Raw genomic sequence first — 26,880 nt, forward strand, 5'->3', positions numbered from 1 at the left:
TTTAGAGGTTGACGCTCTACCACTGAGCAACACCAGCCGGGCAACTGTGTCTTTCTTTTCTTCACTTCTCTGGTTGGGGAAGTGCAGGGTCACAGCCTGGGAGGAAATGCAGGCTGGGGTGTGGGATAGCCTCCTGGGGTGTGTGTGTGTATGTGTGTGTGTGTGAGAGAGAGAGAGAGAGAGAGAGAGAGAGAGAGAGAGAGAGAGAGAGAGAGAGACAGAGAGAGTTAAGAGGGAGCAGAAATACTGCCTCTCTCCCATCACTATCCTTCCACCAATCTACAGCAGATAAAAGTCAGGTTCAATGTCAAAACTCCGAGTCTCTGAGGGCACCATGCGCGTAAGGAAGGGCCGCTGAGGGATGGACTGGGGGGTGATACGCACCGAGAAGCGGGGCTTTCTGTGACTTTGGGATTTGAGGCCTCGGGAGAATTGTTGAGCTGGGGCTTAAGGGGACCACGAGGCCTCTGAAATGGATGCAATTCTACACATGCTTATTGGAGAGCCCTTATGTATAAGGCAGGCGCTATGGGAACAAGCACGCATGCTCCCTCATCCCGGAGGCGTGGGGAGGGGATAAAGCAGGGGAGGCTGGGAGGCTGGCCTCACAAGGAGCTGGTAATAAACTAGCAGAAATAGTAATTCTAGAAGCTGACATGTTTGAGCACATACTATGGTCGGGCACTGTACAATCTTTTGTAGTAGCTTAAACTTGGCCACAACTTCCTTGCAGTTCCTCACACCAAGGGGGTGTGTTATGGGCTGAATGGTGTGTCCCCCAAATCCATATGTTGAAGTCTGTAAAGAGGGAATTAAGTTAAAGTGGGGTGATTAGAGTGGACCCTAATCCAATACGACTAGTGTCCTAATAACAGGAGGAAATACGGACACAGAGACACGCACAGAGGGCAGACGTGTGCGGACACAGAGAGAAGGCAGCCGTCTACACTCCAAGCAGTGAGGCCTCAGGAGGAACCAACCTGGCTGACACCTTGATCTTGGACTTGCTGCCTCCAGAACTGTGAGGCAGTATGTTTCTGGGGTTTTTTGTTTTTTTTTAATATATTTTATTGATTTTTACAGAGAGGAAGGGAGAGGGACAGAGAGTTAGAAACATCGATGAGAGAGAAACATCGATCAGCTGCCTCCTGCACACTCCCCACTGGGGATGTGCCCGCAGCCAAGATACATGCCCTTGACCGGAATCGAACCCAGGACCCCTCAGTCCATAGGCTGACGCTCTATCCAGTGAGCCACACCGGTGAGTGCCATGTCTGTTGTTTGACCACCACCTGTGGTACTCTGTTCTGGCAGCCCAAGCAAACTAACACAGGGCGGAGTCTGTGTCCCCGCCCCCGGAATCCAGTTGCCCTGGTGACTTGCTCTGATCAACAGAATGTGGCCGAGGTGACACAGTGTAACTTTTGAAGCAGAGCCTGCAGCCTGCAGCTCCCTGCTTCGCCCTCTCAGTGCTGAGCAGCCAGGGAAGGAACCAGCCTCGTGTACCAGGGAAGCAAGGCGACAGGGAAAAGAGCCGCAGCCAAGAGCTGCCACCAACTGCCACCTGCATGAGGCCAGTGCAGGGGTGAGCCTAGCCAACCGCCTAACAGTGAGGAAGAAGAAGCCATTGTTGCTCAAGCCAGTTTTGGGTGGTTTGTTACACAGCAACAACAGACTGATACACCTCATTGCAACATCCTGTAGAAAGGTTTCCATCCAAAAGTCTCAGAGGAAAGTATGTCTTCGTGAATACTGGGCAAAGGTGGAAACCTTATCTGCAACTATTTCTCCCCCCAGGGAGCCTGCTCTCTCCTATTCTGAGGCACAGCATGAGGGGCCTCTCAGGAGGGACGGGCAAGGAGCTTTCTCTCTGAATCATTAAGAAAGAGAACCCCATTTCTTTATTTGCCTGACTAGCATGGCTCAGTGGTTGAGCATCGACCTATGAACCAGGAGGTCAGGGTACGATTCCCAGTCAGGGCACACGCCCAGGTTGCAGGCTCCATCCCAGTGTGGAGCGTGCAGGAGGCAGCCGATCCATGCTTCTCTCTCATTATTGATGTTTCTCTCTCCCTCTCCCTTCCTCTCTGAAATCAATAAAAATATATATATTTTTAAATCCCCAGATGTCGACAAATCAAACACCTTCTAGATCAGCCATGGGCCAAACTACGGCCCGCGGGCGGGATCCGGCCCGTTTGAAATGAATAAAACTAAAAAAAAAAAAAAAAAAGACCGTCCCCTTTTATGTAATGATGTTTACTTTGAGTTTATATGAGTTCACACAAACACTCCATCCATGCTTTTGTTCCGGCCCTCCGGTCCAGTTTAAGAACCCACTGTGGCCCTCGAGTCAAAAAGTTTGCCCACCCCTGTTCTAGATACACAGCATAGAAACACTATAGAAATAGCCGCCATTTAGAAAGCACCTACTAAGCACAAGGCATATATTTAATCCCCGTGGAAGTATGGTCAGCACAAGCTGCTAGGCACCGTGACTACCCTCTTTCGTAGGTGAAGAAGCTGAGACGGAGAGGTTAAGTCGCTCTCCCGAGGCCACAAAGCTAGCGGGCAGGCCTGGCCTCCTAAACACGGGGTGTTCCCTCTCCCCCAGGGTTTGACAATTAAGGGGGTGGGGGGCGGTCACATAAGGAGAATGGAGATTTGGGCCCCAGCGAGGAGGAATGCGCAGAGATGGTCACATGAAAGTGGTGGGCTGGGCCAGGCGGGTATGAGAAGGCAGAGCCCTGGGTGGAGAAGAAGAAACCAGTCAGGAGGAAGGGGGAGGGGCTGGGAGGCTGGAGGAGGTTCCGGTGGGGGTGGGGTGGGTGGGGGCAGAACCAGCCAGTCACATAGAACCCACCCCCTGGAGCAGGCTGCCCCGCCCCCCACCTCCTTCTGGTTCCTCCAGATCTCCGCCCTTCAGGCAACTCCGTGTGTGTGTGTGGGGGGGGGGGGCGGGGTGTGTGTGTGTGTGTGTGTGTGTGTGTCTCTCCCCCTCCTGGTTATGCGAATCCCTGACATGTGAGGACCAGCATGACTAGGGGCCCACAGTGCCAGAACCTTCATTTCATCCTCATGGAGACACTTTGAGGGGGCACCTCATGACCCCCAATTTACAGACGGGAAACTGAGGCACGGAGCTGTGAGAGGACGGACAGCCTGCGGTATGGCCTTGCTTAGTCATTCCGAGCAGGAGTCCTCTCCTGGCCTCCACAGTCCTCCGGGACCTCCTGTGTGAATTCCTAAGGTTTCATGCACGTGTGTCATCATAGGCACGTGGTGTGGCTCCTCCACCCGCACCAGGGAGGCCCACAGGCCACATCTCACAGAAGGAGCCTAAGAATGTGAACTCCGGCGACGAGGCTGGCACATTGCGCGCAGCTCTGAGCACATCCCACCCCACTGGGACGTGAAAGCAGGACCAGAGAGCAGCTGCCTGGCCTGCCAAGCCCAGGCCCTACTACTTTTTTTCCAGAATAAAAGTGAGCAAGCCCAGCCGGTGTGGCTCAGTGGTTGAACATCAACCTATGAACCAGGTAGTCAGGGCACAGGCCCGGGTTGCAGGCTCGATCCCCAGTGGAGGGCATGCAGGAGGCAGCCGATCCATGATTCTCTCTCATCATTGATGTTTCTATCTCTCTCTCTCCCTCTCCCTTCCTCTCTGAAATCAATAAAAAATAGATTTAAAAACAAACAAACCAGAATAAAAGTGAGCAAGAGGCATAAAGGGGCACATATGCCACCCTGGCAGCAACTGGAGCCCAGCCTCCTGCCAATGCAGCCTCATCCACAAGCCACCGCCCCTCCCCCTTCCTTTGGGAGCCTGGAAAGTGGCCTGAACGGTCAGCCCCCCGAATCTCTTCAGACTGGGACTGAAACAGGGGGACCCACGCCTGACCATGAAGTGGACCACCATGCCCACAAAACCACTCTGACTGCCTTCTCTCCAGGGTGCGCATCTTGTGCTGATGACACTGCTCTCGGCCGGGTGGCCCCGTGTGGAGCCCACGGCAGGGTTGACAGGAGGCAGGAGATCCTGGGGCACCTTATGGACCCAGCTCCTCATGTACCCAACAGCTACCACACGGGCAAGAGAAGGTGCCACCCGCTGCCCTGTACCAACTCTCCAAAGGACTAGAGACCAGCAAAGACTGTCCCTTCACCCCAGGGACACTCACGTTTGGCCAGCATTTCAGAGACCATCTCACTCAACCCTCAACAACCATGAGGAGCTGTGGTGGTTTCAAACATGTCTGCCAAGAGGTGGGGTCGATGCCCCCTCTCCTAGACACCTGGGTGATGTTGTGACAGCTTTTTAAATATATTTGTATTGATCTCAGAGAGAAAGGGAGAGGGAAGGAGAAACATCCATGATGAGAGAGAACCATGGATCGGATGCCTCCTGCACGCCCCGCACTGGGGATCGAGCCCGCAACCCGGGACTGTGCCCTGACCGGGAATTGAACCCGGGACCCTTCAGCCGTCCTCACGCGCAGAACCGTGCACAAACCAGGCGGTTTCTGGAAGTGGTGAAGCCGGGGGGATCGGTTGCGCCGAAGCAGGTCTGTGGCATTTCCTTTTCCCAGAAGAGGAAACTGAGGCGCGGAGGGGCTGCGTGCCTTGCCCACGATCCCTCACCTGGGAAGGGGAAGAGCTGGGACTCAGGCAACCTCAGAACATCGCCTGACAGCCCCTTCCCCTGGGGCCCCTGGTGTTTTCTCAACTAGTTTCCAAACCTGGCTGTGCGTCAGAGGCAGCTGCGGTGCGTGTCAAAGACAGAGGCGGCCAGGCCTGCCCGGCTCCTGAGTCAGACTCAGGCGTGGGGCCAGGGCGTTCTACACCGACACCCCAAGTCGCAGCTAGTCCGTGACTGAGCCAGCCAGGGGACTCCGCTCTCAGCCAGGTTACTGTAGACCAGTGATGGCCAACCTTCTGAGCTCGGCGTGTCAGCATTTTGAAAAACCCTAGCTTAACTCTGGTGCCGTGTCACATATAGAAATTTTTTGATCTTTGCAACCAGAGTAAAACAAAGACTTATATTTTTGATATTTATTTTAAATATTTAAATGCCATTCAACCAAGGAAAATCAACCAAAAAAATGAGTTTGCGTGTCATAGGTTCGCCATCACTGCTGTAGACAATTAACTGGGACCAACACGCCCTCCTGATCTGTGCTCACATGACTACATTCAGACTTGTTGGACCCTAATGTCCGAGAAGTCTCCTCTGGCCCCACACAGCCAAGAGACAACCTAATGGCGTGGACCAATCAGGAAGGACACTGGGCAACACTGTGGGCAAGATGCGTTAACACCTTGGAGGTCCTGCGGTCCCCGCCCTCGAAGAACTTAGATGTCACTCATTTCAGAGGAACCAAAGGTTTTGTGGCCGTGACAATAAGTACAAAGAAAACAAGTGCGCCTGCAGCTGGGTGTCAATAGTGAGCAAGGAGGTCAGAGCCAGCAGGAGGGCGCAGGTGGGTAGTGGGGAAGCATTGGGTTGCCTGGAAACCAGAGTAGGACCAGGTGGGGGGAAAGGAGAGGGGGACCTTGAAGCTCGATCATCAAGCTGTTGTCATGAAGGCTCAAGGACCCAATTTCAGATTTTCTTGCAAATGAAAAGAAAGCCATAGGCTTGCATTTCCCAGGACATCAGCCAGCATTTTCCCAGGATGATTTTGTAGGAGGCACTTGGAAGAATTTTCAAGGAAGGAAAAGACTGTTTCTGCCCTTACAGAGCTTGCAGTCTCACAGGGTCCGCACAGTGCCTAAAAGTGAGAGAAGCAAATTCCAAGTGCTGACAAGGAGCGCTCTCATGCCCAGCGGCGGGAATACACACTGGCACGACCGTTCGGGCACTATTATTCAAACTGAACACAGGCCCCACCTATGGCCCCAACAATTCAACTGGTGGGGATACACACACCCGGCAAGAATGTGTCCCTCCCTTCTCCACAAGTGTTCATAGCGGCGAGATTAGTAATCGCCCTGAAGCAAAACTGCCCAAATGCCCATCAACAGGACAACAGTAGAGAAATAAAATGTGCCACGCGGCGCACAATACGGATGGATCTTAGAAGCACCATGTAGGGCAGCGGTTCTCAGCCTTCCTCATGCCGCGACCCTTTAATACAGTTCCTCATGGTGTGGTGACCCCCAATCTCATTGTTACACATTGAACATAATGAAAGCCTAGTGATTCATCACAAAAACAATATGTGATGATATATGTGTTTTCCGATGGTCTTAGGCGACCCCTGTGAAAGGGCCGTTCGACCCCCAAAGGGGTCGCGACCCACAGGTTGAGAACCGCTGATGTAGAGCAACAGAAGCCAGACACAGAAATAGTTCATACTGCAGATTCCATTTCTATAAAGTGCGAAATCAGGCAATGCTAATCAACGCTGTTAGAAGTTAGGACAGCAGTTATCTTTGGGGCCACAGTACCAGGAAGGGAGCGTGAGTTGATTTCCGGGGTGCTGGTGATGTTTGTTTCCTGATCTCAATACCAGCCATATGGGTGGGCTCACCAAGCCCTACACTTATGACATGCGCTCTGTTCTGTACAGCTATTTTGACTCAATAAAAAGTAAATCATCATCATTGTCATTATCATCTAATGGGGAATGAAAGCCGAAAGCGCAGAAAGTCCTCCAGGGGACAGTCGTGAAGAGACTTACATGGGGAGTGGCAGAGAGGGAGGGCCAGGCATGGACAAGTTCAAGATGGACCCGTGAAATCAGAGACCAAACTGCGGTGTCAGGCATGCCCGACGCACTCCATAATGGCAGCTGGTCCAGGAGGCGATTGCATGCAGGTCTAGGCTAGGATCAGGTCCAGAAGATGGATCACCTCGAACACGTTTGGAGCCAGGAGCCAAATGAGAGAAGGTCTGACTCTCCATGAGGCCCCACCATTACATGTTTGCCCCCACACCTCGCTCTCTGCTTCCAAGATGTAACGCTCCACGCTGCCACCTGGAATTTTCAGACCGTGGATTCCTCCGATTGGAAACGCTCCGGGCAAAGGCGATTAGGTTCCATTAGCCATTGGAACCAACTGAACAGCTCTCCTTCCTGCAGGGAAGGGCCAGGTTCCAGGACTTGGCCGACTGCACAGCCCTGGAGGAATTCATGGAAGGGAGGCCCGATTTTCAACATCATTACTTTCTGAAGAGACACTTACGGATCCCGCCCACATTGCTCAAGGATGGCAGGCGAAAGGCAGGGCAGGACTAGAGGACAAGGAGCTGCAAGGAAGGGCTGGAATCTTCCATCGCTGCCTTTATACAGCACAAGAAGGCACGGCCTAGATGGCCGGTGGGACCAGCTATAGGTCTGCTTGGTAGTAGAGTGAGACTTAGTGATGGTCTTTCCCACGCGCACCATCCCCGCACCGGAAGTGCAGGCAGGAGGAAAGGCACCCATCATGGTGTCGCTCAGCACTGGGATGGCCTGTGGTCCATCTTCCCAGGTTTCCTGAGGTTGGTAGCCATGACCCAGAAGCCTCTGGCCCCATCATAAACCACTCCAGGGCCGCTAATGTGTAATTATTGCCTGGATTTATTTCAATTTAATTTTAAACAGAAGATTCCAGCCAAGGCAGTTCTCACATTTGATCTATGTATTTGTGTATCTAAATGTCTTAGCTAGAGATACGTAGTTTGGGTTTGAACCATCTGTTTCCGATTGCATTGCTGCTCTCAAACCTTCACCTTGCCCCGTATCTACTCCCTTTACCATAGGACTCCACAAGGCATCCCGCTAGAGGTGGAGCACACCTCCCCATGCCCTTGACCCCAGGCCACAGGCTGTCTCTTGGCCAATGGCATGTAAGCAGAAGTCACCGTGTGAGCATTCTGAGTCTAGGACTTAAGAGTTATGTTGTTTCCCCTCTACCCATGAAAAGAACATGTCCCAGGTAGCCCACTCATCCATGGAGGACGAGGGATGCATGGAGCAGACTAGACCCACCCACACTTAGAGTCAAGCCCAGTTGAGCACAGATGAGAGCACAGGTGACCCATAGACACATATGTGAGAAATAAATGCTATTGATAGAAAAAAATGTGTATTGATGTAAGCTACTCAGTTTTGGAGTGGTTTGTTACACAGCATTATTGTGGCAAAGTACTGACTAATACATCCCCCCTAAGTACTTTAGTCCATCAACCCAAGATTTATAACATACAATCTACCATCTAAAACAGTGGTTCTCAACCTTCTGGCCCTTTAAATACAGTTCCTCATGGTGTGACCCAACCATAACATTATTTTCGTTGCTACTTCATAACTGTAACATTGCTACTGTTAGGAATCGTCACGTAAATATCTGATATGCAGGATGGTCTTAGGCGACCCTGTGAAAGGGTCGTTCAACCGTCAAAGGGGTCGCGACCCACAGGTTGAGAACCGCTGCTCTAAAAGAATATTCCATCTCTAGCCCCATTGATCGGCTGCCTCCTGCACACCCCTCACTGGGGATCAAGCCCGCAACTTGGGCATGTGTCCTTGACGGGAATCAAACCTGGGACCTTTCAGTCCACAGGCCAACACTCTATCCACTCAGCCAAGCCAGCTAGGTCATCCTTCATAATTCTTTATAGCATTTATTACAACCTGAAATAATATATATATATTTTCACTCATATATTTATTCTCTTTCTCTCTCCAGAAAAATGAAGTTTTATGATGGCCAACACACTGTTGTGTTGCTAGCCATAAATGAATGTCCCAAGCCACGGTAGGTGTGCCGAGTGGGAGCTAAATGCCGATGTGTGGAATGGATGGATACGGTCCTTTTTGTCTGAAGTTAAAATGCTTCTCTAATTTACACTCTGTGTCAGCTCCACGCCACGGCGCGCAGCAAAGCCGGGGAAGAAGCCAGCATTTGCCGGAGAGAAGTCGCAAACAGGAGACCTCCATGTGTCGCCCCCAAGGAGGATGAGGTATTCTTCCTCCAGGAGCCATTCCCAGAGGTAGGGGCCTCAGAAACCGCAGCTGGCGTCCAGCACTGCGACAAGGCGGCAGGTGGCTGGGCCAGTGCTGTCCCTGTGACCACAGCGCAGCTCCATCTCTGTGTCAGCTCACGGAGGGGAACTTCAAAGGGACTTAGGTGGCTCCCAAGAGCTGTCAGGACGGTTGACTTTCTGGCATCGGGCCAGCATCACACGTTAATTAAATTACGTGGCAGAAACACCACAATGTCAAGGTCAGATACTCCAGCCGTCAAAGCTCTGACTCTTAAAACATCCACCATCCGACCATTCCTATGTGAGGAACATCCCAGTCAGCTTTGGCTGGAGGGTCCACAGACCCTCTCCGGCTTGTCACACAGGGGAGGCTCCTGGGAGTGCACCCACTTGCCCGTGTGACCCTCGACTCGGGCCTGAGCCTGGCTTTTGTGAGCCCGGCTCTGTCTTTGAAGTAAATACAGGGGTTGAGCGTAGACCTATGAACCAGGTCAGGGTTCGATTCCCGGTCAAGGGCACATGCCCAGGTTGCAGGCTCCATCCCCAGTTTTGCTCAGTGGATAGAGCGTCAGCCTGTGGAACAAAGAGTCCCGGGCTCGATTCCGGTCAAGGGCAGGTTACCTTGGTAGCAGGCTCATACAGGAGGCAACCCATCGATATGTTTCTCTCACATCGATATTTCTGTCTTTCCTCTCTCTTCCACTCTCCCTAAAAATCAATGGGAAAGATATCCTCAGGCAAGGAGTAACAAAAAAAATAAAAATAAAGTAAATGCTAGTTCTTTTTTCCAACATGGTTCTATCAGCAGGGCAGCAACTGGCCAGGCTGCAAATGGGAGGAAAAAACCCACTTTCTCTCCAAATGTCTTTTTAATAAGCATGGCTGGAGACTCTGTGAGCGTGGAAACTGTCCCTGGGATGTCCCCATCACTTATAGACGCCACTGGGCCTCAGCGCGGAGCTGAGCTGGGCGCGGGGGAGGGGTTAGGAAGCCCATTCCTGGTTTCCTTGGGCCTCGCTCAGGGGGAAGCCGTGAGCTCAGGGCCAAATGAGTCACTTGCAGTCACGTAAGCAAAGGTGATACTAAACATGTTTAAGTCTACCCGGTACCTATCGGGCACCTTCCATATGCCAGGCGTGACTTTAAGTGCTTTATGTCCATCAACTAATTTAATTGTCGCAACACCCATTTTATAGACGGGCAAGGTGAGGCTCCTGGAGTCACTGCCCCAGGCCACACAGCTGGGCCAGTGGCAGACAGGTTTCCGCCCAGGCAGGCCGGCTCCACCAGCAGCCACAGTGCAGTCTCTGCTGTTGAACCCACAGCTTCGTCAAATGCCCACTGTGAGCAGGGCACACCGGGAAGTGCTGGGGCTGGCGGGCGGAGGGTGAACATCCAACATAACTACAAGGGCACAGTATTCCTAAGTAACGTTTGAAGATAAAGGTAAATTAATTTCGATCTCTGACGGGCTTTTGAATTCTTGCCAACGGGAGGTGTGCTGAATAAATATAGCACTTTTGAAAGTCGGCCTTCGTATATGGGTGCTCACTGTACTGTTCTTTCGATTTTTCTGTGGGTTTGGGATTTTTTAAAATAAAATAAAAATCTTGTTTTTTAAAAATCCTCACTCTGGGATATGTTTATTGATTTTAGAGAGGAAGGGGGGAGGGGGGAGGGAGGGAGGGAGAAACATTGATTGGTTGCCTCCATAGGCACCCTGACAGGAGATCAAATCTGCAACCTTTTTGGTGCACGGGACGACGCTCCAACCACTGAGCAACCCAGCCAGGGCTGAAATAGAAGTCTTCTGAAGAGTTAGCCCTCACAGACTACCTTGGGTGACCGAGGGAGGGAAGAAGCTTACTGCTCCTGGGCACACCCCAGAACCTGAGAGCTGTGTGGGTGTGCAGGGGTGACCCCTAACGCCTGCCGCTAACGTGCCAACGTGTGGGCACGGGAGTCTGGTTACCTAGCTGTGAGTGGACGTGGGCAGAGGCACCGTCCGCCCTTTGGTTTGCAAGCAAGCACGTGCCTGAGGGGGAATAGCAAGGGTGCTGTCTCTATTTCCATGAGACTCAATTCTCTAAGGAGCGCCACCCCCCCCCCCAACAGCCGCAACCACAGTGCCCAACGACAAGGCGGCTGGATGGGATGTCTGTTCAATGTTTGAGCCATAAAGGGCCACGTGGCCTGGTGGTCTCCCCCTTGTATGTGTGGGTACCTCTGGGGCCCTGGATGTTGCACTTCCCACGAGTCGGCAATGCTTCCAAGCCCTGGCACACACACAGGTGATAGCATCTTTATGGCACACCATGGCAAACAGCGACCCAGTGCTCAGACTGCCCAGCACGGTCGCTCAAGGCCTGAAGATATCAGCCAGGGGGCTCGGGCCACCCCCAGACCCACCAGGCCACCCTGAGGAGCTGGCCAACTGGCAAGCCGCTCACTCCTTTTTTATTTTTTAATATATTTGTATGATGTCAGAGACGAAGAGAGAGGGGGAGAGAGAGAAACATCCATGATGAGAGAGAATCATGGGTCGGTTGCCTCCTGCACGCCCCGCAACCTGGGCCTATGCCCTTGATCGAAACAGAAACCGGGACCCTTCAGTCCACAGGCCGATGCTCTATCCACCAGGCCACACTGGCCAGGGCCAGCCACTCTGAGGAAGTGTTGGGTTAAGGCACGGCAGAGGCCAATCTGGCTCTGGAACTAGCAACTGTAAGGGAGAGAGGACGGGCTAAGGGGCAGCTGGGCTCCCTGGGGCCCGGCTGGGTGCGAGGGTGTGCCCAGGGCCGGGGGGCCACTCGGCCTGAGTGGTGGGCCGGCTCGGGCGCCCTGCCAGCTCGGGCTGGCCCTGGGCCAGGAAGTCTGACTGAACGCGGGCCAGCCCTGTTGGCCCACAGACTCTGTAAGCTGAACTGCTCGGCACTCCTTGGCCTCTTTGTTTTCACTTCCCCACAGCTCTCCCTTAGCGCTGAGGAATGTGCTTTGAAGGTTCCAGCATGTTTCGCCTCTGCTTCGGGAAACCAAGAGCAGAGGCTGGGCCCGGGCCAGATGGCTGCGGGGAGGGCACCTGTGATCACACCGCGAGCTCCCCAAGGGGCAGGTGGAATCTGGGGGGCACAGAGCGGGGAGCGCTGAGCCGGGGAGGATGGGTTTGTTTTGCCGAGGGAGGGAGGGAGGGCAGCAGAGTTCCCTCGCCAGCTCCCCCGGGGAGCCCGTATTTGTCGGGGAGCTCCGGGGACAAGCTCCACTCTGCTATTTGTCCAGGCAACAGAGGGACTGCGGGGAGCGCCCAGCCAGACAAGCTGCCTCCTCCATTGGCATTAGACTCGTTTCCCTGGCGGCCTTGGGAGCACTCAGGCCTCCACGGAGGCGGCGGGAAGGGCCCGGGCCCACATGGCCTCGTGCACCTCCACCCCTGTGAGAACAGGCTGCCGCCCAGGCCGCCCTCCTGCACGCCGGCCAGGTGTGACTCAGTGGTTGAGCGTCAACCTATGAACCAGGGAGTCAGGGCACAGGCCAGGGTTGTGGGCTCGATCCCCAGTGTGGGAAGTGCAGGAGGCAGCCGATCCATGATTCTCTCATCATCCATGCTTCTCTCTCCCTTCTTCCTTGAAATCAATGAAAAAAAAAAATTTTTTTTAATGCAAAATCCTCCCCCCTCCCCCGCAAGTGCTGGGCGTCCTTCCCTTCTCCAGCCCCGTGCCCACATCCTCATGCCCTTCGCTATCAGGCACAGAAAAGTCTCCCCTACTCAGTCCTCGGGGGCGCATAGCACTGTGGCCTCGTAGGCCCAGCACACGTGCTTAATAACTGACTACACACCAGGCCTCTTCAGTGACCAAGAGCAGCCTGGATCTTTCTCTAACCAAACTTGCTTGCCTCCTCTGATCCATTACCCAAAGCGGGGAGCTCTGGGTTCTGGTCTTACCTTTGCCACCACGTGTCACCCTGTGTAAGTGTTCTCACCCTCTGCACCCATTTCCTCAGCTGCGCTAAGTGGGGGCTCAGCGAGAGCCCCGACAGCCAGCCGACCAGACCTCCGCCCCCTCCTGTTCGCCGGCTGTTGCCTTATACTCAGGGCAGACCAGGCCCAGGTCTTGTGGGGTCCCTGACCTTCAGTGGTGTCAAGTCCCCCTGCTTCTCCACGCTCTGTTTAGCTTCACAACACATACCTGGGCCTTGGGCGCCTGCCGCATCTGCTCCTTTCTGTCCTCACAGCCATTTGTATAGCTGCAGCCCCGCGTGTGACGGGGCCATGGCCCATGAGCAATAACTCCAATGCCACAAAGGCACCCGAGTCATTTTTCTGCGCCGGCATTGTCTGCTCGGAGCTCCCGGGGCCTCCCTCCTGCCTGGTGGTGGCACAGGCCCTGTTTGGTTAAGTGTGGGCCATGGATTTCCCCCTAATTTCCATCTCTCCCTGATTTCAGCCCAGGAGCTAACCGCACTCCCGGCTCTGCTGAGGGGAAGCAGAAAGTGCCATCAGAAGCCCTTCCTCTCCCTCAGAAGAGTCACTTTCTCTGCGCAGGTAATGACCGTTTCCTCCCAGCTGCCTCTCAGCCTCCGTATATTTAGTGCACGTCGCCCTGGATAGAGTTTAATTAGGCACCAACGCAGCACCCAGGGGCAAGAAGCGAGGACCCCTCTCGGCTGAGCCAATGGGCCCAGCCCCAGTGCAGGAGCCCGCAGCCAGCCTCCCCGGGCTGGTAAGTGATGGGCTGCCAGCAGGTAGGGGAGGTTGTCCATTCTCAGCTAATGATCGCCTTAGGCGCCAAGTGATGGGAAATCCAGGCGGGCTGGTGAGCTACAGGGCGCAGCCAGGGACAATTGTATGGACCAGTTTAACCCGGCTGGGGGAGGGCTGGCAGCAGGAATGCCGCCTGTGTGTGTGTGTGTGTGTGTGTGTGTGTGTACATGTGTACACTTCCTGGTCTCTTTGCTCTCCCCTCCCTGCTGCCTTTCCCTCATTCTTGTTCTCGCTTTCAGGTTTCTCTTCTGTTTCTAGCCCACGCAAGTTGAAATTAGAAAGGTCTTTGCATTCATTTATTTGTTTTTAATAAAGACAGTATTTTTAAGCGGCATATTTGCAGCAATTGAGTGTTCAACTAAACACCAAGCCAACTCAATGTGTTCGGGGGAAATGAAAAGTCAGTTTACAAGAAACATATAATTAACACGTTCTTTGACTTTCCCTAAGCCTTTGTCTGGCTGGGGACAAGACAGAGAAACCATAATCAACTTTAATAAAATGAAAGACGGTATGGAGGCAAAAGGGAGACGGAAAAGTTTGGAGTGGGAAACGACCCTCAAGAGGGCATTCTGAAGTTCCAATAAATACGTGAGAAAAGGAATCTTTTGTTGCCTTATTTTTCGTCAACAGCCATTTTCTCCCTCAACTACAAAGGCTCCGGTTTGTCCTGTACCTGTTAACAAGGCCTGAAGCTGGGCGGGCGGGGGAGGGGCGGGGGAGGGTGGGCCCGCACCAGCAGGCGATGCCTGGGAGTTTCCGGAGGCCGCTTTCCCCAGGCTAATGGAAATTACTATTGCACAGCACCGGAGCCTTCACGTGGCCTGACTTCCAATCAACTGTTCCCCCTCCTCACCCCTCGGAGAAAGTGAAATAAGACATTAGACTTTCAATAATCTCATACGGTGATGATCAATCAAAACCCAGAGGAGAAGGCCAATTTATAGAAATTGTATCTGCTTCACTGGGCGGCTGGAACCAGAGAGCTGAAAAGAACACGGTGCTCACCTTTGATGTGTGAAGTTGCCTAAAAACACCCAACAAATGCCCCCCAAATATTGCCTATCCACACGGGGGCTTTTCCGGGGGAGGGGTGCTCCCCAGCAGCCTGTGTCCGGCAGGGCACTGTAGGGACCCGCCTGGCCCAAAGGCGCACACACATATGTTTAGGCCACATCAAAACTATTTATTTTTATTATCCTTCGGCTATTTTAAGTTGGCCTTTCCATCTTTCTTGTTTGTTTTATCACCAATTAAGTTTATTTACTGAATTAACTTTTAATGGATCCTCTACTTTGTTCTTCAGAGTTGGCTTCTAGGACTTGGGCCTTTGTGAGCAGCTCTCACACACACACACACCCCCATCCCACTCCCGGAGGTGGAGGCCTCAGCCTCTCTGTTAACTCCTTGCCTGCTGGTGTCTTTTCTCTGTAGCTACTAATCACCTCCTTTTGATCATTGCCAAGTTCTCAGGTTGAAGGAAGGAGAAAGGACCTCTTGACCATTCTGGCTGGCTTTCCACATGAGCCTGAAAATGTCGACAAATTTGAAACATCTGCCGGGTTGCTTTGGTCTGATTGCTAAAATATGCCGACCTCCAGCCCCCTCCCCCCGCCCCTTTTAATCTGTTTCATATTCACAAATTAAGCATTTAGTCTGGGTAATAAATCAGAGCGGTTTACGAGACTCACACGAGACAAACAAGCCTCTGGAAGCGGAGTGCGCGGAGCTGCCAGGAGTCTGAAGCTCCACGCGCTCCATCGCGGCCGCCCCAGCGCGCCCCGACAAGCCGCCGGCACCCTCTCTTTGGCCGGTCCCCGAGCGGGCGGAGCGGAGGGGTGCAGGGGAGCAGCCCCGGCCCGGACACCACCCCCCCGCCTCACCTCCAACCTTCTGCGCGAACCCGCCTCGGCGCCCCGCCCGCCCCAGCTCTAGGCAACTCGGCGCCCCCGCCCCGCCAGGGAGGGGCTGCTGGCAAAGGAGACAGCCTCACCCGGCACACACCCAGTGATGGGCCCATTAAGCCTCTCCCAGCCGAGAAGGCTGGGTCCCCCTCCCCCACGGCTGCCATCCGGCTGGGCTCGGCCTTAAAGATCTCAGGCCCGCACCGGCCAGAGAAGCAACGATTGCCCTCCACATCCACGTGTGACCTCCGCTAAGCCTCGGCACCAGCAACCCCCGCGCCCCCATCTCTCCGCGCCGCCTCCTCCCAGGTTTCGGTCCGGCAGCCACAAAGCTACTTTCAGATTCAAAAAGGAGGGAGGGAGGGCTCTCCTTCAGAGTGGATCGAGGCTTAAGAGAGGCATGGGAAGGCGAGTAAAGGCACAAACAGGGCCGAGCCCCCCACCCCCCACCCCCCGCCGCCGCTGCAACCCACCCAGGCGTCAGCGACCACCCAACTCAGGGGCTTCCGCCGGTGCGCCTCCCGCCCTCCCCCGAGAAGCGGACCTGGACCAGGGGTCCTGGCCAGTCCCAGCCTAGGACTTGGGAGACCCGAGGGGGAGAGCGGCTCCAGGTCGCCTGGCCTGGGTCTCCGTCGCCCTGCCAGGCTCAAGTTCCCTACCGACTGGCATTCCCGATGCCATGGCGGGACTCGGTGGCAGAGGCGGAGGGCGGGAAATCGGGGAGACAGAACGTGCAGCCCCCCCGGGACGGCGGGATGGGGGGGCACCGGAGCAATCCCCCCCATCTCGCAACACAGAGCATATATCGCCCTTCCTCTCCTCCTAGCACACATTCCGACTGCGAAAGCCATTACCGCCGGCGCGCGAGAGACTTTTTAAATATTTACAGCCCGCTCTCCGCACGGTAGCCTGATCCATCTTGTGGGCGCGGAGGCGGGGCGCGGGGCTCCGCTCCCGGGGAGGTGAGGAACCGGGGAGGGGGGCGCCAGCGGCCTCCCCCCGCCGCCCAGGGTCCTCCGGGAGCTCCCCACCTCGTCCCCTCCCGGTGGGGCGAGGGGGGAGACTGCGCACAGTTCGCCCGGGCCCTACCCGGGCCTGAGCATTGGGGGGGGGGGGAGCGTCCGGGAGGAGGGAGGGCTGATTTAGAGGTTCTCACCGGGAAGCGAGCGAGGCACAGACCTGAGAGCCGCCGCGCGGTGAAATCCGAGGAGCTCTCTGGGCGAGGAGGGGCTGTCAGGGGCCATTTATCTCTCGCCAGAGTGGAGGCTCGGCTCCCACACCGCCCGCGAGTAACAATGGCAGCGATCAGCAGCTCTGCACGCGCTCCAGTGCATGAATGGATTGCGGAAGATGCCTGCGCTCCTCCGCTCCGCCGGCTCCCGGAGCGCCCCCTCCCTGCCCGCCGCCCCCGCCCCCGCCCGCCGCCCCCCTCCCCGCCGCCGCCGCCCGAGCGCGCGCCTGGAGCCTTGGCGTTCGCGAGTCCGGTCCCACCGCGGCGGCCACTCGCGCCCGAACCCCGCTGCTGTTACCGGGCCCTGGCGCCTGGCCACCGGGGGTGATTAGGGGCTAAAAGTTGACACCAGCCTCCGCGACGAAGACACCCCCGCCGGCCCCTCCCTCCTTTGCTTCCCTCGTGGCAAGTTTCCTCTCCAGGAGTTGGACGGGTTTTCGCCTCCAAGGCTGGCCTCGTGCAGGCCCGGAGCGAGGGGGCAGGCCCGAAGGGGGGTTCCCCTGCCCTGCGGCCTGGGGTGTCCGAAGGCCCCTGGCTGGTCCCTAGCCCAGCGCTCCCTGCCCCACCCCCTTGGTAGGAGCTCATCCACCAAGAGTCGCTGCGATGGGCACAGCACACGCTCTCGGGCCCCCACCCGGGCTCACGCGTCTGGCCAACTTTCAGGTCAGCCGCAGAGCTGCGCACTCGGTGGGTTCCAGCCTGGAGAACTGAGTTCAAGGACCGCCACAGGCGGCGCGGGGTCGGCCGCATAGTGTTTGCCCTCAGCTGTGCCACACGGGTCTCCGCACCCCGCTCCCGCCGCTGCCTGGGGCTGGGAGCAGCGGGGATGCTCTGAGCCCTCCTGGGTTGGCTTTGGCGGAGCTAAGCCAGAACCTGGGAAGGTTTCAGCCCTGATCACCGAGCTCCTGATGCGGCAGCCTGGGGGCTGGGGGGGGGGGCGCAGGAGGTGGCACTGGCGGCAAGCCCAAGGCCGCGCCAGATCGCCCCAGAGAAGAGGCCGAGTGGAGTGGGGGTGGAGGGGAGGTGGCCACACGAGCGCACAGAGCGCGGCCGCCTAAAAGCAGAGACGCACTCCGAGAGAAAGGCACGACCCGCCGAGGGGAGGCTGGTGAGGGCAGACTCCGGGAAGCTGGCAGCGAGACAAAGCGGGAGGAGAACGCCAGGGAGGCTCCGCCACAGACCCGGAAACCCAGGCAGCAGCAGACGCCGGGCCGCCGCGGAGGCGTGTGCAGCCAGGCCCTGCCCGACACACCCGGGTGTGCGCCCCAGGGACCACTCGCCTCCCGGTGGGGCCTACTGCCCCAGCTGGTCTCTGTTGGGCCTGGGCCGGCTTGGCATGGAAGGCCAGCAGATGGCGGGGTCCCCTGGGTAATCTTAACTGATAGGGACCCGTCTGGTCTCAGCCCCTCCTGGAACCCAGACAAAGATAGTGGGGTTAGAGGAGCAAGGTCTGGGAACAGCTCAGGTCTCCGACCTGAAGGCCTCGGACAACTGCTTATCTGACGTGGAGATTCTGGGGAGCCGCCACCCTGTACCGGATTGACATTTGGGCTTCACAATTGCAAGACCCTGATGGCGCGGCTCACGCCCTGACTTTTTACAACAATCGGAGATCCTGACTGGACTTCCCGCATCGAGGAACAATGTCATGTGGGAAGAGGCCTCTAGCCTCGGGGTCTCCGCCGCTCTCCCCCCCCCCCCAATCAAAGGTCCCAGCAGCAGCCGCCCCCACCCCACCCCCGCCAGCAGCGCCCCCCCCCACTCTCTGCCCACCCCCCAGCTCCGCAGCCCTGGCAGCCGAGGTGCAGCGAGCCTCTCAAATGAAGCCTAGCGCTTCCCTAGGCTGTTGCCTTTGCGCACACTCGCTGCACCCACCCCCATCGCGCGCGCTCTCTCTCTCTCTCTCTCCCTCCCCTCGCCCTTCCTGTTTCCCTGCTGGGCGTCCTCCAAACCTGACTGCCTAGGCTCAGCGCAGAGTCCCGGCAGAGTGGGGACCCTGGGAGATCAAGCGAAGGTGGCCCAGGGAGAGGAAAGGGCCCAGAATGAAGGAGGGAGCTCCTGGTGGAGAGAGAGAGACGCGCTGAAGACAGTCTGCGGAGAGGGGAGTGCAGAGGGAAAGCCAGCACTAATCCCTCAGCCTGCCTGCGTGGGGCCTGAGAGTTCACAAAAGCCTTTTCCCTGAATATCATCTCATCTGCACCAGCCTCGCAACCGGGCTGTGAGGGAGGTAGAGCAGACAGCATTACACCCCCACCGGCAGGGGAGAGAAATGGGTCCCAGGCTGAGAGATGTCTGTACCGAGGGGGCAGAGCTGAGTGCTGGAGGAGGCCCGAGGCCTTGGCTTTCTTGTCCCCAAGTTCACTTTCCTGTTCAATAACTCTGTGTGCATGCGTGCGTGCGTGCGTGCGTGCGTGTGTGTGTGTGTGTGAAGAGCTGTGTGGAGGGGAAGGGATGGCCAGACAGGAATGAACAATCCAGTTAGGGAAATCCAGGAAGGAAGGACACAGACAGCCCCACGCCTCTTCCTTTCCCCAGGTCTCACACGACAGCCCCGGCCCAGGCTCTCTCCCCAGCAGCGGGGAGCACTGCCTGGTGCCTGGCTGAGCCTGAGGCAGTGGCCATTCCCGAGGGCTCAGATCGCCCCACCCCCACCCTCCTGCCGGGCTGCTCAGCGCTCCTCTCGGCCTACCGTCCCCGCCCCCAGCCTCGGTTGCAGGATGCCTAGCGTCCAACTGTGGTTTCCGGGCAATAAAACAACTATTAAAGTCTCAGGCTCGGCTGGCGATTTGCATCACATCCTCTCGTGCATGGATTCAATATTTAATACACAATATTGAATAGGATGTTAAAAATCAATAGCGAAGGACCCGTGGGGAGGTGGCACAGTGCGATCTGCTTCAGGAACACAACCAGCTCCTCTGACACAAGGACGGCAAGTTCAGCCAAGCCGAGCCCAGCGCCGGGGGAAGTGAGGAGCGGTGGATGCCTCTCAGCTTCCGGAGCTGCTTAACTGCGCATTCTCCTAAGCCCGGCTAGGGGAGGCCAAAGGAATGCCATGTCTCAGGCTTTACACGTGTGTGTGTGGGGGGGGGGGGCATGGCGTAGGGTTTGTTTTCCAACAAGCTACCAGGTGGATGGAGTGCTTTTTGGTTGCTGTTTGCACTTTGGTTTTGGTTTGGATCTGAGTCCTGCAGGTGAACTCTCAGCTCTTCCCACCATGATGGCTTCTCGAGACATCCATCAACATCGGTCCCATCAGGAGTTCCTGGCCAAGCTTTCAGCGAGCTGGAACAGGCATGCCGACGGCTCAGAAGGTTCTGTGCACCGTGAAAGAAGTGCGAATGTCTGATACCAGGCTCAGAGGGGCCGGGTCTGCCCAGGCACCACCAGCCTTCAAGACAGAAACCCTCAGGCCACGTGACCTGCCCCAGGGCCTGGTGGTGGCTGGGTGCTGACAGAGGGAAGGGGACAATAACCCTGAGAAGGAGGCTGGGACATTGAATGCGAACCCAGAGTGTCTGTTAAAGAGCCAGGACACAATTCTCTTTTCAGGCCTGAAGAGGAACAGCAAAACAGAGAAACACACTTCACCCCACCCAGAACCCAGGTCCTCACAGGCTGGCTGGTAGTGGTGGAGGAGAACAAACATCTCTGAGCAGATTCACCTTTTCCACTACAGAAAGAGAAGAGAAACTCACAGTGGGAGACACATGTTGGTTATCTGACTGCAAAGGCTGGGGGGCTTTTGGACACTAAAGAACCAAGTGAACTTGACCTACGGAAGTGCCATTTGAGACACCAAGGAAGTGCCATTCGAGACACCAAGTTAGAATATTAACGTTACAGATTCCCTTTTCATCCCAGCTTCACTCGCATAGGGACCGAGTTGAAAATCTTGCTGTTTATGAATAGATTCAAAAGACACCTCAGGAAACCCCCGAAGTGGTGATTTGGGTAAAAGTGACAGCAAAGGAGCCAGTGGCCTCATCTCTTGGTTCCCTACCAGTACAGTTGTCAGAGGAGCAAAGGGAGGGAACAGGTCCCCTTCACAGAACCGTCGCAGGAAAAGGTGACCCCCAGCCCGTGTGTATGGAAGCATTTCCCGGGCTGGGGTGCAGCTCCTTCTACACCATCAGGCGCCGGGCCTGTGAAACCACCAACGAAAGTTCTCTTCGGAGGAAAGGACATTCTAAGGTGGATGCTGGATAGAAAGCAACTGCAGCAGCCATTAGCAACGCCTTCTGGAGTCCTTCAGCACTACCACGCCGCCTCCCTTCTTCCCACCTTGGCTGTGGGCCAGGCTCTGGGCCTCCTACGGACCCAGTCGACCTGACAGCTAGCACCTGGTGGGGCCATGTGGTTAAGGTATAAGACAGCTGGCCAGGGGAGAAGAGAAGCTCAGATTGGGGGGACCCAGCTTGGGGGAGCTGCACCTCCAGAACCCACTAAGGCCCACGCATCCCCCCCTGGACCCACCTGGTACTTCAAACCTAGAGGGCAAGTGTCCTTATCCGATTTGGGTGGGCCAGGCCCAAGGTGCAGGAGGGACGCACACATGAAGTCCCAAATGCCAGCGGGAAGGGGCTGGAGCAGGAGAGGCGGTACCTTTGTGCCTCCCATCACCCCACTTCTTTAACGTTTCCTGGAAGGAACTGGCGGTGCGGGTGGAGTTATTCCCCAAGCCTCACGGGGACTGTCATTCCTTCCTGATGCAAGACAGCGGGGAAGATGGCTCCCTGGGAGAGGTGGCCCGCACCGTATTCCCACTGGATTGATTTCACCAAACAAGGAGCCACAGATTCTGGCGCAAAACCTCCCAGTTGCCATTAAGACTCTACCTCCCACCCCACGCCCCCCAGAACTGCTGGGGTGACCCCGGGGCCTGAGGCCAGGGGCAGTGGAGGGACCGTCCCCACCACCAACAAGTTGCCAGCCCAGATCACAGCTGCGGGAGGGGGAGGGGAGCCAAGGCAGCCAGGACTGGACGGTGGCGAGCTAGGAAATTCAACAAGAGGCTGCCGCACTGGGGGCGGCGGCGGCTCCAATTAGCTGAGCCAACTGGGAAGGCAGAGAGCGAGGCGATGGCCCGCGATCGTGCCTGGGGCGAGCAGGCGGGCGGAGGCGCAGGGCCGCGGAGCAGCGCGGGCGGGCGGGCGGCCCTCGCCGGCCCCTCCCGCGGCCCTCGGAGCGCGCCCGGTGTTTACACACTGTCCTTCCGACACGGGATCAAGTTTCAGGCCGCGCCGGAGGCGCCGGGGGCCGGCCGCAGGCCCGGGAGAGGGGAAGAGCTGGAGCGGGATCTGAGGCCGCGCGGCGCGGACGTGCAGGCCCCGCGCGGGTGGGCACAGCTAGGGCCGCGGGCTCCCCCCGGGGGGGGGGACGGGGGCAGCCCAGCAGGCGGGGTGCGCAGGGTCAGGGGGTGCTGCGAGGCGCGACCCGGGGGCCGAAGCATCCCTCGAGTCTCAAGAACACGGTGCTTTCGCTCGCTGGGGCCAGAAAACCTACCCCTGGGAGGGGAAGGGCTGCTCAGGGCGCCCCTGGTGAGCTCTGCCGCCCTCCCCCCAGTGCCTTTGATATACTACCCGATCCCGGCCATTGTTGGGGGGGGGGGCGATCTGTGGGTTAGAGGAGGGGCGCGGGAGGAGACCTCGAGTTTCCCTGCGCGCCCTGGCCCAGGGCTTCGGAGGCCTCGGGCCCAGCGCCGCAGGCTCCCCGCGGCCGCCTCCTCGGGGCTGGGAGCGCGCTGGTGCCCGGGCCGCTGGGCGTCGGCGGGGGAGCTCCCAGCGGCACCGGCTCTGTAAACAGCTGCGTGCCGCCCTCCCTGCCCGGGCTGAGAGCCTCACCCAAACACCGTGTCGCCGCCTCTCAGCTCCCAGCCGAGGCTGGGGGGGGAGGGGGCAAGGCTTTTGTAGCTGAGTCTGGGGAGAGAGAGTCCCCCACCCCCAGGCCACTGGGAGGCGGCGTTCAGAACCCGCAGGGGTGCGGGGTGCGGGGTGCGGTGGGAGGGGAAGGAGCCAGCGCCTGCCCCCTCCCCACTGAATGTCTGCTTTGTTCCGGAAAACAAGGGAAGCATTAGGCCGCTGCCCCCGGGGAAACACAAAACTTCTTTTTGAATCTCGGGAAGGGCGGTTGACTGCGCTACGGGGCTCCCGAGACAGAGCGAGGAGGGGAAAAGCTGAGAGGGCGGACGGGCGGAGACAGGGAGACTCCGGAGAGGGAACGAGGGAGGGGGGGGTGCGCTCAGGGTGACCGGGCGGCAGACCCGGGAACCCGACTCGGCGCGAAGGTGCCGCGCGAGTTCCAGCGAGCAGCCGCCCGGCCAGGTGGCGCCGGCCCAAGCGGGCGGCCGTGCCAGCTTCCTGCCCTGCCCAGGACCGCGGAGCAGCCGGGGACGCCGCCGCAGGCTGGCCCGGAATCTCAGGCCAGCGGGGTGGGGTGGGGGTGCGAAGCCGCAAGTCAACCCAGGCTAGAACTTTCTGCACCTCACCGCCACCAGCCCTGAGAGTGGACCCAGACCCCGGGCCTGTGGCTCGTCGACGTGGGGCTTTCGACCTGGGAGGGTGGGGGCCAGGGCTCAGGCCCCCGGCGCGGAAGGCGGGGGGCAGGCTTGAGTGTCTTTGGGCTCCTTTGATGACCGCTGGTCCGATCGGGGCTCCCAGGCCAGCTCTGCCCCAGGGGGCGAGTCAGTTCTCTCTCCTGGCGGTGGGAGCGGACTGGGGGGCTGTCCAGCTCTTCTCCTCCGACCGCCGCCCCCCACGCGCCCTTCCCGCACCTAAGAGAGGGGAGGGCGCCCCAGCGCTGCCCCACCCCTGCGGGGCGCTCCCCTCGGCCTCGGAAGCTCCGACCGAGAGCGAGGGTTTTTCCCCTTCCCCGGGGCTCGCTGTGTTTCTAACTTCCTCTCCACCTCCCTCCTCGCCCCGAGAGGAAGCACGCGGCTGGTGTGCGAAATGAAGACCATGTGTGGGGACGGCGGCCTCCGAGTGCAGCCGCGGGGGGGGGGGGGGGGCGGGGGCCCGCGCGGCCGAGGCTCGGCGGCAGCCAGTGCCTCCGCTCGGCGTTGGGGACGCGGAGACGCAGCGAGAAGAGGCGAAGCGGCGGGCCGGCCTCGTGGCGGGGGGAGGGGGGAGGGGGGCCGCCACGCCGTGGGGGGCGGGGGGCGGGGACGCAGCCGGGGCTTCCTGGACCGCAGCTGCGACCGAGGGCGCAAGAGCAGATCGTGCTCGGCGGCGGCGGCGGCTCGGGTCCGCCGCGCTCGCAAGCTGAGAATCAACAAAGGGAGGCGGCGGGCGAGCGGGGGAGGGGCGCCGCCGAGCGTTCGCTGGCTGCCGCGGAATAATAAAAAATAATTAATAATGATAATCAGAGAAAAATCCCCGGGCTTTCATGGCTCTGGGTTTCCGTGTGGCTGCAGCGGGAAGCGCGCTGTCCTTGAGGCGGACTCTCGCCTGGTCTGCCCGCCCCTCCCCCTCCCTCGCCCCCTCCCTCCCCTCCCTCCCAAGAACCGGGAAGAGAAAGGTCTGCAGCTGACAAATATTATCCATTCTCCCCATCGATCGCGGAGTGTACAGATGTGAGCGCTTGATGTGCCCGCGGAGCCGCGAATCCTCCCTGCTCGCTCGCTCTCGCCCCGGCTCCGCTCGCCACCCCCTCCTCCCCCTTTGTTCTCCTCCCCTTTCCCTCTTTAAATAGATTTCAGGGCGCTGCCTGCTGGAGAGCAGCTGGCGATCTCTCCCGACAGAAGGAGCGAGCGTAGCCCGAGGTGCCCGGCCACCAGCCTCCCCTCCCCCACCTCGCCTTCCTCGTGCAGACCCCCTCCCCACCTTTCTCCCGTTTCCCAAACACCAAACACTCGGAACACCCACGCCCACTGGAGCCCGGTGTCAGTGTCACTGTGTGTGGAGGAGGGAGAGGACTGGGGACGTGCCGGAAGAGCCGAGGGTCGGGATCTGTCCACGGCTGCACCAGGGACGCAGCTCCGGTCACACAGACAGGGGACAGTTGACCCTTTATCCCTCCTTTGCAGATGGCAGATCAGGCCGACAGCGTCCAGCCTCAAAGGGGCCGGCTGCTTGGCGAAGGGTTAACCCGTTGGCCAGTGATCGCGCACGCACACACGCGTACACACGTGTGCACACACACACACACACTCACACACGCGTGCTCGGCGAGCCCTCCCCGTCCGCCCGGGCGCCCGCCACAGCGCGCGGTGTGCCCAGAGCTTAAGGGGGGTTTCGAGGGGGGAGGGGCGGGGCGGGCTTAACCAGGCCGCTCGACTGAGCCGAGGCCACCTCGCCGTCTGTCACTTAAATGACTGTCCTCCGCTCCGCTCCGTGCGGTCAGTAAGGGCTGTTAACAGGCAGTTGCAATCAGTTTCCGAAAGGTCAGCCAAGGTCCTCCGGCTCTCGCAGACGGAAGGCATTACGAAACCGCTTTTGTATCTGCAGGCACTTTAGAGAAAGGCGAGGAGGGGCGCACCGCAGCGCCGCGCTGCTGCGAGCCCCGGGAGACGGGCGGGGGAGCTCGCCACCCCACCCCTGGCGGCGGGGAAACTACCCGGCCAGTGACCCGGGCCCTCCCGGTTTCGATGGGGAAGCAGGAAGGAAGACGGGGAGCAGGAGGCAGGCGATGAGGGAAGGAGGAATGGGAGGAAGTGGGAGAGGCGTCCTGGCTCCCGGCCTGCGGCCCACAATAGCACCGGGACAAGGGCAGGCGGCCTTGGGTGCGGCCAGACCTCGCTCGGACTCTCGGGTCCCCCTGACGCAGGGAAGTGGGGCGAGGGGTGCTTGGAGGCAAAGGAGAGGCCCTCGCAGAGCAAGCGAGTCCCCGCGCAGTGTCTGAAGACGCTGCTGCCGCCGCTAGAAGTCGTCCATCAGCAACCAGTCCAACCTGCCAGTGATAATGTGCGATCAACACCAAATCACCCCCGCCAGGCGCGATCCATCATCGCGGCGCGCCGCGGGCCCGCGTGAGGCTGGCTCGGGGCTGGGGGCGGGGGCCCGCGGCGCAGGAGCCGGTCGCCTATCGCACTGGGACTCGGAGTCCCTCGCTGCCCCTCCCGGAGGCCTGCACTCCGGTGTTCAGAGCTCTCCAAGTTCCCAGGCTGCGGGACGCAGACCCGGTGGCTCCCAGTACCCGGCGGCTCCCAGTACACCCTACAAAGCCGTCCCTTCTTCGGAACTACTCTGCCTGTCCCTTCCCCCTCCTTCGAGAAAGCCTGGCTGGCGGGAAATTAATATTTAATATCGTGAAATTGATTAAAGGGCTGGAAGCCGGCGACGGGGTGGGGGGAAGGGTAGGGGCGTAATTAAAGATCTGAGAGTCATGGCCGCTCCTCCTCAGCCCCAGCCACTCGCGGCCTTTGTGAGGCCAAGGCGGGGTGGAGCCCGGCCCCAGGTTGGTGGCCCGAGGGCGGAGGTCAGAGGTGGCCCGGCTGGGCGGGCTGTCCCGAGGTGGCCAGTAACCTAGGCGCACCTGGGGCTGCGCAGAGCCGCGCCTCCCTGGCCCGCCTGTATCTTGAGGGTCGGGTGTTGAAGCTCCAGGCTGCTAGTTTGGCCTGGCAGCACCTTCCCTGCCCCGGGAGCCCTGACCAATGCACTCGCTCTGTGACTCCAAGGTCCCCCAACGACCTTCCATTGGGCCCCGCTCCAAGGCCGCCTCCCCAGCCACTGACAGGGCTCTTCCAGGCCTCCACGCAGCCCTTCCGAGTCAGGTCCACCCAGTTCTGTAACTGGGGTTCCAGAGGCTGAGGCTGGGGCTCCCCGGGGCTCCCGCAGCTTCTTTCTGGTTCAGGCCCCACCCAGGCGGCTCACGCTGGGGGCAGCTTAGCTAGTTCAGCTGCACTGCAGGTGGGGCCTGCGCTCGGGGCGGGGGTCTCCTGGGAGTCATCACTGACCCAGCTCGGCCCGCCGCTTGTGCAAGATCACTGCGCCCCGGGGAGGGGGCTGGGGCCGAGCCGTTGGGAGGTGGGTGCGCTTGGGCCGCTGGAGCTGGCGCTACAGCAGGAGGGGGGCTC

The 26,880-nt window shown here is 58.5% G+C and overlaps 1 protein-coding gene across 2 annotated transcripts in view; it reads right to left on the reverse strand.

Annotated features, from left to right (window-relative positions):
* The window catches only part of BCOR (BCL6 corepressor), a 79,680-nt gene extending 62,709 nt beyond the window's left edge, over nt 1-16,971 (reverse strand). The window contains exon 1 of one of the 2 annotated variants that reach the window (XM_059679597.1): nt 16,817-16,971. The gene's annotated coding sequence lies outside the window, so the exon portion shown is untranslated. Of the gene's footprint in view, nt 1-16,793 lie in introns of both variants that reach the window. The other variant, XM_059679596.1, reaches the window with a different exon arrangement.
* Nucleotides 16,972-26,880: the final 9,909 nt, after the last annotated feature.

This window comes from Myotis daubentonii, chromosome X (genome assembly GCF_963259705.1).
Source record: "Myotis daubentonii chromosome X, mMyoDau2.1, whole genome shotgun sequence".
Taxonomy (NCBI): domain Eukaryota; kingdom Metazoa; phylum Chordata; class Mammalia; order Chiroptera; family Vespertilionidae; genus Myotis; species Myotis daubentonii.